The sequence below is a fragment of the Larus michahellis genome, chromosome 1 (assembly GCF_964199755.1).
Source record: "Larus michahellis chromosome 1, bLarMic1.1, whole genome shotgun sequence".
Classification (NCBI taxonomy): domain Eukaryota; kingdom Metazoa; phylum Chordata; class Aves; order Charadriiformes; family Laridae; genus Larus; species Larus michahellis.
In genome coordinates this window covers 189556051-189570273 of record NC_133896.1, presented here as the reverse complement: position 1 = coordinate 189570273, position 14223 = coordinate 189556051, and the positions used below count along the sequence as shown (strand labels likewise).

General features: G+C 41.9%; 1 protein-coding gene across 12 annotated transcripts in view; it reads left to right on the top strand.

The window, feature by feature from the left end:
- ENOX1 (ecto-NOX disulfide-thiol exchanger 1) overlaps nt 1-14223 on the top strand; it is a 383990-nt gene that overhangs the window by 45220 nt on the left and 324547 nt on the right. For 3 of the 12 annotated variants that reach the window (XM_074564924.1, XM_074564960.1, XM_074564913.1), the window contains exon 2: nt 5231-5315. The exons of 8 other annotated variants lie outside the window; for them this stretch is intronic. The gene's annotated coding sequence lies outside the window, so the exon portion shown is untranslated. Of the gene's footprint in view, nt 1-5230; nt 5316-12410; nt 12582-14223 lie in introns of all 12 variants that reach the window. One more of the 12 variants, XM_074564933.1, reaches the window with a different exon arrangement.

Genomic DNA, 14223 nt, shown 5'->3' with positions numbered 1-14223 from the left:
AAAATCATGGTAAAGTGAAGTGTAATGTACATTGGTGCAATGCTTGAGTAAGATTGGATACTTCAGTCTTTCTTGTGCGTGGCTCTAATAAAAGGTATCTTGAGAGGTATCCATTACCTCTCAATTAATACCAGTGTCTGCCTTAAAATAAAGGGAGCTAGGTTATTCAATCACAGTAGCGTTAGTGAAGGAGGTGGACTGCACCAGCAAGATATTTGGTCCAGGATCTCACTATTCAATTGTTACAGTCTCACTTCAGAGTTACTCATGATTAGGAAGAAGGAACCTGCTGTGTGGCTGTGTTTTTGACCAGTGCTCATCCCATTTCTTCTCTACCTTTGCAAGAAGGCAGAAGGGAGCTCAGTGGAGCTCCATCCATCTCCTTTGCCTTTACTAATGGTTCTGGAGGCCTGTGTTAGGACACCAAGAGGGCACACTGTGTGGAGACGTGGCTGTCACTGTGTGTCTGCCACAAGTTCTAATCCTTATGAATTGCTGGGGGAAAAAAAATCACTCTGACAGATGTTCCTTTGTGAACTGGCCTTGGGAATTACTGAATGTCATTGGCACACATGAATGTGCGTCTGACCCAGGGATGAGTAACTCTGAATTTTGTTAACCCGTGAGAGCACTCATGGAAAAGACATTCAGAGGCCTCTTGGGCTATCCTGGTATCCCACACCAGGATCAGTTGTATTCTGGCAGATCTCTGGTTTGTTCTTAAAAACTTTGTATTCCAGCGTTGCGCTGTTCTTAGTGTTAGAAAGTAAAAATCTTCCTTGCTGCAATTTGAAAAATTACTTACCACCCTGTCTTCCATGGATGTCTCCTCCTATTTTCAGCAGCCATTTTGGAATATGACAGCTTACAGAGTTACTTCTTGGTGTCTTTTTGATGGATTGAACAATCCTCACTCTATCCATGTTTCCTCATAGGTTATGTTTTCTAGAAATCTGTCTCTCCAGCTGTTCTGCATCTTTCTTGGAGTGTGATGCCCAAAACTGAACATAAGACAGCTCTGTTCAGAGAGGAGTACTTCGCATGTGTTGCTGCCTATAATGCCGTAATTCTGTTATGGTGTTTTGTATTTATGCAACAGTAAGACAGGTATTCTGTACTAGAGATCCTCTGCTGCAGAAGTGCAGCTGAAAAAGTGGTTCCTCCTCCTGTATTTATATAGTTCATTATTTATACAGTTCATTATGAAGATATCCAAGTATCTTGCATGTGTTCCTACTAATTGACTCCTATGCTGCCCTCAAACTGTAGATTGGATCCGGCTTCAGGTTATAAACATCTGAATGTAGGTGCCTAAATGCACATCATACGTTAGCTGGGTCACTAAATTCCCAATCTAGTCAATGGAACCTGGCCAACTGGACAAGTCTTACTGAGGGTCAGCTGAAGAGTCTCATTAGAGTCCCCAAACACCAATGACTGTATTGACTTGTCCTCCATTAACTGTAAAAATAATTTGTTTACAATCTGGATTTGAATACCGTTCCATCTCTCCAATTTACCCATATAATTTTTAATTCTAATCCTGCTTTCCAAGATACTTGCAGTCTCTTAGAGCTCAGTATCATCTGTGAATTTCATAAACATACCTTCTGTTTCATAAACATACCACTGTTGAAGCCATTGATATAAATATTGAATGGCATTGGACCTGAAACACAACCCTGTGGAGCCCTACTCAATATGCTGCTCCTTTGTGATTGCAGCGATTGTTTTCTGAGTGTTTCTTCAACTCGACAGCACCCATGGATGTATTTTAATAATTTATTTAAGCCTGCTGTTGAAAAATGCTTTGCTGTTTTGTGGTTTTGCATGCTCAGAATTATGAACTCTGTTACTTTACAGTGACATTAGAAGAGCCATCCTATTCCCCTCCTCCCTTTACTAGCTGCTCTTTTTACCTTCTCTATCAAAAGCTGACTTCAGTGTATTCTGAATTTTTGCTGAACAAAATGTCCTGATGTATTTCTTTCTCAACTGCTCCCAGATGTGGGAGTAGTTAAAATACATTATTCCGGTCCTGTACGCTGGATGATTCTGCCAGTTGTTTCAAAAACTCTTTTCTCCCTAATTTCCCTGGCTTGGTGGTTTGAAATAGATCCTCACCATGGGAATGTTCCTGCTTTTTTCTTCTCTAACTTTGTAATCGTTACATGGAAGTTTCCCCAAGATCTGAATTTCCTTATGGCCTGGAACTACATCAATTGTGTATGTTCTTGATGCACAATGCAGTACCCTTTTCCCACTGCCAGTCCTTTTGAAATAGCAGTACCTCTTTACATTCGTATTTTAGACACATGCGTTATCCAAGTCTCTGTTGCTCCAATTAAATAGTAGTTTCTTTAGATATCTGGTTTCTACAGTTTGCTTCCAATGCTATATTGTAGGTGCATAGAACTTCAGTAGACTCATTCACTATTCTTTCTTGATGTTCTTCTTAATTAGTTTATTTCAAGTAGCTTTTAGACCCATCTCAACGCTCAACGTCATTCCTCTTCATGCATCCCCACAGGATTTTGTTATTTCTTTCTGACCCACACCAATCCTGACTTAATTCAGTTAATGTAATCAATCTGTGTAAAGATGCTTTCCTCTTTTTCATGAGATAAGCTCCACTCCTATCAGTTTGTTTACACAGTGCTGCCCGCTTGCTAAGGAAGCCAAATTCTTCAGCATTTTTAAAGTATAAAATAGAAAAATGTCTCATCAGAAACAGGAACAAATAAAAGTCCTTTTGTTTATAGACCTAGTAAGTTCTTTCACTGTTTGCTGCAGTGGTGGCACTGGCAGCAGTTGTGGTAATGGTAACTTGTCATCATCCACTGTGTTTCTGCTCCTTAGTGCTCCTAAGCTGGAGCCTGTTTGTGTTGGAGATGAGACTTGCACAGCCACTTTGTGTATTGCACAGGACTGGAATGCTGTCTTTCAGATTTCGCTGTAAAACTTAGTTCTTTGATCTTCCAGTTCCATTTCAGTACATAATAATTGCAGTCAGCTCTTGTGACAGCACAAATAAGAGCCCTGCAACTCTTAACCTGGGCTCCTTGTGCTCATACTGGTTTCCTCATCAAGGGTTTAGAAATCAGCCACGCTTTGATGTGGCAGGCTGAGAATTGCATCTCATTTTAGGATTTTATGATACCAGGGTTTCACAAATATAAGATGTGATGTTACAGCTAGGATACTTGATCTCTGAGTATTTATTTTCCATTTGAATAAATTGATTTTACATTGTTATGATGAGGTCATGGTGCCAGACTTTAGGTTTGCTTGATCTTTGGAGAAGCGGGCGTTATGCTAAAGAAATTCCACTGCACTGGGAGAGTTTGAACCTTGTGGTTTTGGCAACTGTGACTTTTGACTTGCCAGCAGAAACATGCAAGATACTGCAGTATTTATTGTGAACAGCAGTGAAATAGTTAACAATGCTGACATTTGAAACAGCTGGACTTACTTCCCTGATACTGCTGTCTAAAGAGGGGAGTAGGACCTTGGCCATGAACCTCCATGATGGCAAAGTGGGACTACAGCCAGACTCAGTGGCGTTCAGGCCAATTGTATAGTGCCAGGTTACTTCAGGTGGAGGATGTTTCTTGAAAGCTGGATAAAGCAGAAGTGAAACTGTAAACTATGGGCAAATATATATTTCACGTTCTCTTCTGGACCAAATAATCCTAAACCACTTCTGTCTCCTTCCTTATATGTATAAAGTCCTGCCTTTTAGCTCGTTTGTAATACACTAGCTTTTCGCTCCAAAGGCTCCATCTTGGTCTTGGGTGTTGGCCACCAGTTGGGAGTCTCAAGTTGTGAAATTTTGTCATTTTTCTCTTTGAATTTCTTAGTTCACCAGTGCTAGGAAGAGGTGTGCAAAGTGGGGGCCTTTCCCTTTTCATGGCTCAAAGGGCCTGCATATACTTATGAAATGTCTAATCAAATGGAATTAGTGGGAGGATGCACACTGTGGTTTCGATTCCTGTTAATAACAGCCTGAAGGATGACTTTCCTGCGTGATCTCTGGTGTTCACTATGTTATTTAAAGACCTAATGTTCTGTCATGTATGATTTATGCAATAGAGGTGCATTGCTATTATATTAGATGCAGAAGGATATTAGCAGCAGTAAACTGCTGTATATTTACATTAATTTTTTTTGAAGTGATAAAAAGAGATATCACAAAAGATCAGGCTCTTTGAACAGCTTTTTTTCCTACAGATTTCTTTTTTCTGCTCACAGAATCAGAACTATGTTAGGCTGGAATGGATCTCTGGAGGCCATCTGGTCCACCCTCTGCTCAAAGTAGGGCCAATTAGATCAAGTTGCTCAGGGAATCATCCAGTTGGATTTTGAGCATCTCCAACGATGGAGATCCCAGCTTCTGTGGGTACGCATTCCACTGTGTACCCACAATCCCGCCCCCCCCTTATTTCAGTGAGAATGTCCCTTATTGTAAATTGTGCTTGTTGCCTTTTGTGTTATCACTGTGCATCTTTGGGAAGAGTTTGGATTTGTCTTCTGTATACCCTCCTGTTAGGTCGCTGTGGGCGGTAGTAAAATCTCTCCTTAGTATTCTGTTCTTAAGGCTGGAAAAAAAATGAGCTCCTCAGCCTCATCTTGTATGTCATTTTCTCCAGAAATTCATTTGTTTCTGAGACAAAAGTATAGCATAATGAAACTTTTAAAAATTATTTTATTTTAAAAAGTGCAAAAGAAATCCTCAGAAGTAACATATATATACTTTGAGGGATAGCCCTTTGTGAAATAGTTTGGTTGATAATTGTAGATCATTGTTGTGTGCATTTGGTTTTTTGTAGAGCATATATGTTATTATATGTTTTTGGAGTTTCTCTAGGTGACTATTTGTAGAAATTTGTAGTTAATGCTACAGGAATTTTTAATCTTTCTTTTGTGAATAAACATTAAAATAATATCAAATAGAAATCTACAGTAATTTGTTGTATCGATCTGTCTATATACCTACAAAAGCATGACGTAAGAGAGAGGGGGAAAAAGCCCTGTCCTTGAAGTTTTATCTCACCAAAAGTACAGCATCACCTGTTGATGATTTCTTCTGTTCAGCTTGGAGGACACGATCTTTAACTAGATTCCTCTGAGAGCTAATCAGAGTCAGTGCTACTGTTGGGATTAGTGATGAGAAATTGCTGTGCTCTCCTTGGCAACTCTTGCCCAACTCTGGATCATTTGTTGTCAACAGAAAGACTGAATTCTGCCTCTGCCACCAAACCTGACGGCGGACAGGAGACCATTCCACTAGAGCATCACGCCGCTCTGCCAGAAAGGTGAGGAGGCTGCTGGCAAAGGTGCACATTCAAGGAATCTGGCGAGTCTGCTGATCAAACTAAGCCCTTTTGGCAGCCGGGTTTGCAAATTTAAATTAAAGATAATAGAGACTTTAAATTTCACCTTAAACATAGATGCTATTATTTTCTAAGTGAGAAAGTTGCAGGTATGCAGAACCTTTAGGCTGCCTTCTGTAAGGCCTTGCAAACTAACGGCATGTCAGAGAAGACAATAATTGATGCTGTCCTTGAGCCTGCTGCAAGCCCTTGGTTTTGGCACAGAGCTTATTACTCAAATATGAAAAAGCCAGGAATTAACACACAAACTTGCAGCTCCCTGATCTTAACAGATGGCCAGCTCTAGAGACCTTTTCCTCCTGTTCTTTCTGAGTTCCTGGAAAAAGGATATTCGCCTTAGTTTTTTCCCGGTCTTTGACTTGTCTATTTTTCCTCTGAGCCCATGACCAAGTGAGATCCAGAATACACAGGCTTCCCCGGAGATATTAAGTGGTAGATTGTATCCAAACTGTGGGGTGCCCTATATATATAGTCACGGGACCAGGTACTAGTACATCAGCCAAGGTTTGGTCCCTTTCATGGGTCACAGCCATTTAAGAGATTCTTAACTGGTAACTGAGTTGTACATTCTCTTAGCAAGGAAGTATCTTAGTACCTGCTCTTCTGATTTCTTCAGGAAGACCTGCTCATTTACAGGTATTTTTTTTTTCCTACTAGGAAGGAACTTTATGTTTACTGGATACTCTGCCTTCTAGATCTAATTAAAAAAAAAAAAAAGTATTTCTGATCCTCTTCTCAGTTATTCAACTTTGTTGGAGAGTATACCCTGTCATGTTATCCAAATGTGAATCCCTTCCATGTGAAGATTTTGGAGCCTTTTACATCAAAATTTAAATATGTCTCTGGTAGGATACCTGTTTCCTGCATATCAGGTCCAACAAATATTTGCATGTTTACAGCAAGTGTTATCTTCTTAGTAATATGTAACTAGATAATACCTGTGACTATTATTTTCAGAGTCCTGATACTCAAATATATAGGAATGTATCTAAAAACTACGTATATGACCATCTTTCTGAGCTCATTCTTTCCCACTTTGCTTGCTGTAGCCCAGTAAATTTGTAGTTTTGTTTCATGTTTCTATCACCGAATGCTGCAAAACTCACATTTTTGAAGAAGAACCTGACAAATGCCCATATCCCAGACCATTTGTCTACCTTTGCTGTTTTCTTTTCCTTGACAATGAACCGTCTTCCTCAACGTCGTCTTTACAAATTGCCACTTTTATAAGTCTGCCTAGCAGCTTGCCTGGTGAGACCCCCTCTTCATTCTTTTGCCACGGAGCTCGGGCACGTTGGGAACTGGGCATGGGAAGTACAGTGATGAGGGGAGCAAAGAGTCAAGCTATCGGACGAGAGGGACTTCTGAAGTGGCCTCTTTGCTCACTGAAGAGCCCTGTCGTGGTGCCCTGCCTGAGAGCAGACGAGGAGTAGGGAGGAGACAAGCTGAAACTGTGGTGCTTATCTCCGAACGCCTCTCAGTTGCTCTGTTTTTCATGCCTCCAGCTCAGCTGTAACGCAATAATTAACCTGAGCCTTTTAATTTCTCCCTGTTGGCTTTAAATTAACTCTGTTGTCCTGTTGCGTGGAGTAATCCTTCAAGCATCTGCGGGGTACACTACAATTTAAATTATTTATGAGTCCGTGGGTATTTACTGTTCGGTCAGTTTTTATTTTATTATTCTCATAATATTCATTATTTTGGGGATTTTCATGTTTGTGGAGGAGCTGTAATTGCGGGCCTTACTGTCTTAGATAACTGCACACATAAAGAATAAAAAAGAAAATCCCCGCTCTGTCGGTGCTGCAGGGAAGTCCAGAGCTCTTTAACAGTACTCGTGGCCAGACCTCCTAATGTGAAATAAAGTGTGGCGAATTAGTTTGAGGAAATTTCAAATCAAAATCCTGTTGTTAACAGAGCTTTAGTTCTTGAATAGACTTTTGCTTGTTTAGATGTATTGAAATGGTATTGTTTGTATTTGTTTTAGGTACGGACAACTCTTTTTAGGGCAGGAAAATTTTACATTTTTTGTAAATGGCATTCTTAAAATAGTTTGTAGCAGGAAAGATTCAAGGAGAAGACAGGATCTTTATTTCAGCCAATTAAATCTTTCACACAGGCTCTCACAAATCTCATATTAGTATCAAAACAGTACGACAAGGATTTTTTTAATTTTTTTAAATCACAGATCTCTTTACACTCTATTTAATGGGGAGTATAAAACTGCTATTTTATTAGTGTTGTGCAGTAATATGGTCCGTAACTATGAAGCCTATTTAACACTTCATAAAGCCTTCAGGGAAACTTCTTTCCAACGTTACACTGTGTTTTTCTAAGTTATAACGCTCTGGAAATTGGCTTATTATCAGTTTTCCATCAAAGTAAAATGTTCCAGGAGAATGGAGGATGACCTAATGTGATCTAGATTGAAAGCATCAGTGAAACTTGATGATTATCCTTGTTTTGATATTGTATATGTTAAGAGTGGATTCTTGTCAAAACACATGTTGAGAGATGCAAGGCAAGCTAGAAAGATATACCTAGAAATTAAGGTTGCTGCTTGCATTGCTGTAATAATAATAATAATTTTAAAAGCGAAGCTGTAGCCCTCTTATTTATTTGTGAATTGAGTGGCAGAAACTCCAGCACAGGACAAGATAATACAGATATGGTGAACTTTAAATATTCAGAACATGAACTTGCTTCTTTGCATTTGTAAAATGATGGTATGAAAATCTAGTAGCGTACAAAAACTAATCTAGCAGTGTGCCAAAGTAATTAAAGCAAAGTAAATAATCTCCAGTGTTCTTATTCCCCACAGAAATTGTTTAATATCTTATCTTTCCAAACTAGTTTTCTGCTAATTCATGATGTCTTTGTAAGACTCTTCTTATTCAGCCAGTGCTGTTGTTTGCCATGGTGTGGGAATATCCCCCTTTCTGTCCTGGGGGGACGCGTGTTGGGCACTGTCCACATTCCAAAAAAAGATGTTTCTTCCATCCAGTGGAAATCCTGAGCATGAAGCTATCAGCTGTAAACCTCTCTGGTCATTAATTGTTTGCTTAGCGGACGGGCTTTGAGTGCCTCAAGTGTATGCGGTATATGACATTTCTAACATTGTCTTGGTGCTGTGGGACGTTCTGCTGCTGGAAACCAGGGACCTGATGCTGATCTTGTTTTGGTACAAATTAGAGGTAGCTCTGTTGAAGTAGGTGAAGCGTAAGGCTGTTGTGAGGCGAATCAGATTTTCTTTCTTTGAGTTGTCCCTACATATTAGACCCTGATGACCTGTGGCTCTTAAAGTTCCCTGTGACTGCAGACAAGAGGCAGGAGAGATGAAGTAGGACATAAATTATGTTATAGTCCAATATTCCTACATAGGAGGGCGTATTTCCTTATATATCTGTATATCCTGAAGCATAGTTTTAACTGAGAAAAATGAGTACAATACAAATTGGTGCTGTGGTGCAAGTGGTATGACCTGAAACTTTTTCTTTACTTTCCATATTGGTGCCAATTAGAAGAATGCGCGGTTGTGTGTAGACAAGGTAAAAAGACAAAAGATCCTTTTTTGACCAAAAAAATATAAAATCATTTGTCTGTTTCTAAACAAAACATCCTTTGGAGACTGCCGTGAAAATCTTTCCATCTGGGCTTTCTGTCTATGCCACAGCCACTGTGAGAGGATCACAAGCGCGGCAGTTGGCTATGGATTGCCAATTCTGTACACCACTTTATTTCCAAACAGATGTGAGTTTGCACATGATGGGTAACACTTCTCTTGAGAACTTCTAAATGGTATGGGTAGCTGGTCCTGGATCCTCTGTCTTCCATGGTGTCTCACACCCAGAGATACACAGGTCTCCCAATCCACCCCCAGGTCCCCAGTCTCTCTGTCAGCTGGCTGGGTCTCCCCTGGTCCCTGTGATAGCCACCTCCTCTGGTGGCCTCGCCCTTGAGGACAGAGCTGGCTCCCAGGCCAATTCACCGGCTCACCGGCTATTCCAGCTTGGTGTTTGTTAGCACTCGCACGGTGATGCACACACCTTCGTTCGCTACGGGTGCTGTACCCTGAGCACAGGGTGCTCTGCAGCCCCTGGTCCTGCTCCAGCTGCTGCACTTAGAGCCCCCAGCCCCTGCAGTCCCTGGAGAGAGCCCCTTGCCCAGGGGAAGAGTTAGAAATTGTGCTTAATGAGGAGATGGGATGGACTGCACTGATCAGGGCAGGGCATGGGCAGACAAACGCAGTGACCAGCCCTCTGCTCACATGTGATCACCTCTTGTATTGCCTTATCCCTCTGTTTTCCCATGATTGTTCTTCCACAAATTTCCTCGATCGCTCCCTCATCTCGCCTTTGGTTCCACCCGTGGGTCTTAGGCAATCCTGAAATGCTTTTACCCTGCATGGGACAGTGTGCCCCATGCCCCTGGGCTGTGACCCTTGTCAGACCAAAGAGCCTTTCCCATGGACTCCTGGTGATGAGTGTCCCCAAGGCTGAGGCTCCTCTGGGGGGTCTGGGTCAGGGCTCATGCCTCCCAGGGGTTATTGGAGCTCCTCTGGCTGTCATGGTGCCTCCAGGCTCCCAGTGTGCTGAAGGTGGGATGGTTCCAGTGATGGGCTTGGGGGGTGCAGGGCAGGAGATGATTTGTGTCCCCCCTACCATTGATTCCCTGTGCTCCTTTGAGTCCACGCAGAACGGTTTTTTATCAGAAAACCTAACACCAGGTAGCTAGACAGAGCAAGTGCAGTGAAGCAGCTTCTTTTTAATGTTTCTTGACATTAACAGCTCCATTTCTCAATTAGAGTCGAAAATAAAGTTGATTATGCGTGTCTGCAGGGTGACACTGTACTTTTGACCAGTAACTGTAAAGTAAGCGGGAAAGGTCACGATAAATAGTATTTTAGTTTAAATATTCCTAGAAGAGCACAGTGACTCACTGCAGAGTTTTTTGTTGTTATTGTTCCTACAGCTAGCAAGCAATGTTTAAAAGACTTATTCTACATATTTATAAAGGGACAGATTTGGATGACATGGAGCTGGTTTTTTCAATGACGCTTTCTGTAAATATAGAAAAGTTGTGCGTGTTTCTTTAGTAGCGTTTCCACATATTTATTTTGGTTTTGGTAAATATTGCAAGCTTAAGCCTGCCTATAAAACAACTTCCATCTTCACACGCGATCTCTGACAGAAACTGCATTCTGAGACGGGATCTACAGATGATGATATATGAAGAAAATAGTGGATTTACTTAGATAATATTGATGCTTTCATAAGGTCATTAATAAAGATCTGCCAGAGATAACAAAAACTCTTTAGAGAGTACAAAGCAGAAGTGTTTAGTGTTAACTTCAGTTTTATTTTCGCTAGTTCGGCCACACTTGTTTCCTCCAAGGAAAACAGGACTGATTATTTTTGCTGATTAGAAATACATCACTGGTCTGAATCACATCTGTAATTAGTAGCAAGATTTTAAGTAGATGTTGAAGATTTTTTTTGGAGTATGATTTGCATTGTTAATTTCCTGTACATGCATACGTATGTGTATCTACAGATTTAACGAACAAAAGGAACAGCTGGTTGTTTTTCAAAGCAATCAGTTAAAGGTGCTCTGTAGTCTGACATTGCTGTTCCTTCTGTTCGGGGCTGAATTTGCTGCTTCTGGGCAGCTTGAGTTTGTCACCGGAAAGTGGGGTTGGGAAACCAGAAAATAAACCCATACTTTGCTCCTGTCATCCACTCAGCCCAGTAATTCACTCCACGGAAGTGTTGGTGAAAATAGCACTCCTTAGGTTTGCTCGGTTGGTTTCTGAGACAAATAAAGTAAAAAAAAGCGCTGAAGGGAGGGAATGATTTTGAGGGAAGGCTTGCAAGCGAAGCAGACCTGGAAGATGGAAGAGCTGGGTTGGAACGTGGCTCGTGTTCCCCTGCTGCGTCCAAAATGAACCACTGAATAGGTGCAAATGTAGATGGCAGGATAAAAATGGAAACTATTCAAACCAAAAGCAATTAACTTGTATACAGATGGCTTTCTGGCATTCACAGCTGCATAGATTTTGGTTGTGTACTTTTTTAGATGTGCCGCGGAAGGTTAAAGCCTCTATACGTCCATCTCCAGCTGTTCATGCACATAAAATAGATAAGGAAATGAAGCCAAGTGAGCATTGTGTGCAGCGTCGGACTTGCTTGCAGAGATAGGCATCTCAAACATTAGTGCAACATCCTGTCCTGTCAAATGGCCCTTGTATCGGCCTTTTATGAGAAGAAATTGTGTATTTTACATCAAAGGAGTCACTCCAATTTCATAAAAATGAAATATGGGGAACTGCTAAGTATACGTCATATCTCTAGGAAAAAGCCTAGGGCTGAGAATCGTGAGCAGAAGTGGAGGATTGCTAAAAGTATGAAATGTGAGTTCTTCAGGCAGCTCTGGCATATCCTGGCGGCTGTGTCTCTGGAAAGCCTAAGATTTAAACTTTTTCCCATAGAACAAAGTATGCCGTTTATGTGCTCTGATCCTTTATACTGCAATGCAAGCAATTAACTTTTCAAAAAACTTGTTCAGCCATGCTTGAAAAAAAACCAAACCCATTTCGAGTTAACATGCAATCTACATTGATTTGCATTTTCATGTTGAACATAATAAATACTGGTTTGGGTGGGTGGAAACCTGCATTTTTATCCTGCATTTCTTCACCCTTTTTAAAAATCTTAAGATGGTCAAAATGTTTAGACTGGGCTTTCCGAAACTGTGGTGTAGGTACTTCTCTGAATATTTCAAGCTGGTACAAGGCCGCCAGCTACCAGCCCATGTGCATGTATTGGCCGTGAGTTGTCACCACTAATGGAGAAACTGCTGAAGAGGAGCAGTTGCAGCCCTGGCGTACACTTTTCTGGATTTTGCTTCTCAGTTTCTTTTTGGTGACACTGTTAACTGCAATGATTTGTCAGTAGCTTCAGGATTATTTTTTTTTTTTTTGAGTGAAAAAGTCATTTGTCTGTTTTACTTTTGGTCCAGCTTCCTGAAGAAAAGCACCATGGCCACCACCTAGTGAAACCCAGTTGGCTTGCAGACCTGTTGGAGTGCCTCCCAGGGGGCCCCAGTCTTTCCTTATCACATCATGTACAGTATGGATCTGCATATGGATTGCTCTTAATCTCTGCCTGCTTCTGCTCTGTTTGCACAGTGGTGAGTCTGCAGTTATAGGAGCCATGTGCTTTTTCTTCCTACTTATTTCTCACGGGATTCTCTTTTGGTGAGTAGATACCTGGGAAGGGATGTCAGGAGTCCAGCGTGTATTCTGTTGTGAAAGGTCACGGAATCACGGAATCTTCAGAGTTGGAAGGGACCTCTAGAGATCATCTAGTCCAACTCCCCTGCTAGAGCAGGATTGCCTAAAGCACATCCGTCAGGGCTGCATCCAGGCGGGTCTTGAAAATCTCCAGAGAAGGGGACTCCACAACCTCCCTGGGCAGCCTGTTCCAGTGCTCTGCCACCCTCACCGTAAAGAAGTTTTTCCGTGTATTTGAACGGAACTTCCTATGTTCTAGCTTGTGCCCATTGCCCCTTGTCCTGTCGCTGGGAACCACTGAAAAGAGCCTGGCTCCGTCCTCCTTAAACCCACCCTTTAGGTACTTGTAAACATTAATCAGGTCCCCCCTCAACCTTCTCTTCTCCAGGCTAAAGAGTCCCAGCTCTCTCAGCCTTTCCTCATAAGGGAGATGCTCCAGTCCCATAATCATCTTGGTTGCCCTTCGCTGGACTCTCTCCAGTAGTTCCCTGTCCCTCTTGAACTGGGGAGCCCAAAACTGGACACAGTACTCCAGTTGTGGCCTCACCAGTGCAGAGTAGAGGGGGAGAATGACCTCCCTCGACCTACTGGCCATAGTCTTCCCTATGCAGGCCAGGATGCCATTGGCCTTCTTGGCGACAAGGGCACACTGCTGGCTCATGGATAATTTGCTGTCTACTAGGACCCCCAGGTCCTTCTCCTCAGAGCTAGGTCAGACCTAGTCTTTCAGAGAGGAATTTTCTATGGGACAGGAAGGGGTCCATCCCGCCATTTCTAGAGGAATGTTGCACCTGTTTACTCGTCACTAATAAGACTTCTCTATTTAATGTTCTCTGGGGTATGTGTTTCTCCCTTGATCCACCTGAAGCGCTTTCTCATGGTTAATGATCTGAATTTGCCAAGCACACTGACTCATTTCAGTGCTGTTTTTCATTATGTAAGCTATTAACAGGTCACTGCTCAGATGCTGGAAAATCTGTTTCAGGCTAATAGCGAGGTGCACAAGTGCCTCTCCATGGCATATTTGCTACCTGTGCACACGTGTTCTGGCTTGATAGTTGGTAGAAAATCCCACGGCAATACGGGACGCAGCACCTATGCCATTAGCAGTCAATTCCTAATCAGCCTTTCATTAACACATGCAACACTTCACCTTTTCTAGGATTTTTGCACAATGTGACTGAAGGAGAGTGAGAGGAAACACGCTGATGTGCAGAGGAAGGTGTTGATAAGTAAGGAAATAAAATTCTTCCCAGGAGGAACAGTGTTCTTGCAGTAGAGGAGGTAATAACGCAGGATAAGGAACTGTCTTGGAGCTGCGTATGAAAATCTGGCTCTCTGGCACAGAGTATTTTCTCTGAAAGTCGGTAACAAGGCTGTGGAGGAATCGGAATTTATGAAGGCAGTTCAGAAGAGAAGTAGTTGGACACAGGAAAGCCTTGAAGAAAACATGGAAGGGGTTATTTTAGGTCCCAAGTTTTGACAACTCAAAGTTACGCTGTTAGAACAGACAGTAATTACTACAGGAGCAGATCCTCC